Source organism: Trypanosoma cruzi (assembly GCF_000209065.1).
Source record: "Trypanosoma cruzi strain CL Brener chromosome Unknown tcruzi_1047053402361, whole genome shotgun sequence".
In the NCBI taxonomy this organism is placed as follows: domain Eukaryota; phylum Euglenozoa; class Kinetoplastea; order Trypanosomatida; family Trypanosomatidae; genus Trypanosoma; species Trypanosoma cruzi.
In genome coordinates this window covers 1-967 of record NW_905023.1, presented here as the reverse complement: position 1 = coordinate 967, position 967 = coordinate 1, and the positions used below count along the sequence as shown (strand labels likewise).

At 61.4% G+C, this 967-nt stretch overlaps 7 non-coding genes across 7 annotated transcripts; all 7 read left to right on the top strand.

Annotated features, from left to right (window-relative positions):
• Window positions 1–68: 68 nt before the first annotated feature.
• Window positions 69–142, top strand: Tc00.1047053402361.70. Its single transcript, XR_008253955.1, has one exon. It is a non-coding gene; the product is annotated as a C/D small nucleolar RNA (snoRNA), TB8C1C1 (small nucleolar RNA).
• Window positions 143–213: 71 nt separating this feature from the next.
• Window positions 214–279, top strand: Tc00.1047053402361.60. Its single transcript, XR_008253954.1, has one exon. It is a non-coding gene; the product is annotated as a C/D small nucleolar RNA (snoRNA), TB8C1C2 (small nucleolar RNA).
• Window positions 280–318: 39 nt separating this feature from the next.
• On the top strand, window positions 319–428 carry Tc00.1047053402361.50. The gene has a single exon (XR_008253953.1). It is a non-coding gene; the product is annotated as a C/D small nucleolar RNA (snoRNA), TB8C1C3 (small nucleolar RNA).
• A 59-nt stretch (window positions 429–487) lies between these two features.
• On the top strand, window positions 488–560 carry Tc00.1047053402361.40. The gene has a single exon (XR_008253952.1). It is a non-coding gene; the product is annotated as a C/D small nucleolar RNA (snoRNA), TB8C1C4 (small nucleolar RNA).
• Window positions 561–624: 64 nt separating this feature from the next.
• Tc00.1047053402361.30 lies at window positions 625–698 on the top strand. Its single transcript, XR_008253951.1, has one exon. It is a non-coding gene; the product is annotated as a C/D small nucleolar RNA (snoRNA), TB8C1C1 (small nucleolar RNA).
• A 71-nt stretch (window positions 699–769) lies between these two features.
• On the top strand, window positions 770–835 carry Tc00.1047053402361.20. The gene has a single exon (XR_008253950.1). It is a non-coding gene; the product is annotated as a C/D small nucleolar RNA (snoRNA), TB8C1C2 (small nucleolar RNA).
• A 39-nt stretch (window positions 836–874) lies between these two features.
• On the top strand, window positions 875–967 carry Tc00.1047053402361.10. Its single transcript, XR_008253949.1, has one exon. It is a non-coding gene; the product is annotated as a C/D small nucleolar RNA (snoRNA), TB8C1C3, 3' partial (small nucleolar RNA).

The window sequence follows — 967 nt, the reverse complement described above, 5'->3', positions numbered from 1 at the left end:
AGGGCCGTTCCCCGCGCTCCCCCTCTCCACTCCCTCCCTTCCATTTCCCTCTCCCCGCACGCGTGGAATGATGAGAGCAAGGAGGAACGAATTGCCGGAGCGCAGCCCAATGACGAACGGATCCATTTTGCTTCCTCACTGACCCTTGAGTGCGTGACCCTTTCGTTTCTGGTTCCCCTTCCCCCGTCCGCTGTGGGCGTGGCGGTGCGCCGGTGATGCGTCAAGCAACAACTGATGTAATGAGTCCGAGCTGGCCTGTGAGGACGCTTTTTGCCCTGACGGCGCGCCGCCGCTCCTGCCGCGGTTTGTTGCCCCGCGTGATGAACGAGCAAAGAAGGGAATCTCTTGTCGAGCCGGCGAGCCTGCGTGTCCGCGGCGCTGACATGAAGCACTTTGACCCACGACGATCCATTCCATTCAGCCGCTGAGCCCCACCCCCCCCGATCCTCCGTCACGTGTGTGTGCGTGTGTGCTTTGCCTGGCCCTGTGATGATTGTGGCATCTCTCCATGGATTTCGCGTGACGCAAACTGCCTACGAACCTAATGCCAAGGCTGAGGGCCGTTCCCCGCGCTCCCCCTCTCCACTCCCTCCCTTCCATTTCCCTCTCCCCGCACGCGTGGAATGATGAGAGCAAGGAGGAACGAATTGCCGGAGCGCAGCCCAATGACGAACGGATCCATTTTGCTTCCTCACTGACCCTTGAGTGCGTGACCCTTTCGTTTCTGGTTCCCCTTCCCCCGTCCGCTGTGGGCGTGGCGGTGCGCCGGTGATGCGTCAAGCAACAACTGATGTAATGAGTCCGAGCTGGCCTGTGAGGACGCTTTTTGCCCTGACGGCGCGCCGCCGCTCCTGCCGCGGTTTGTTGCCCCGCGTGATGAACGAGCAAAGAAGGGAATCTCTTGTCGAGCCGGCAAGCCTGCGTGTCCGCGGCGCTGACATGAAGCACTTTGACCCACGACGATCCA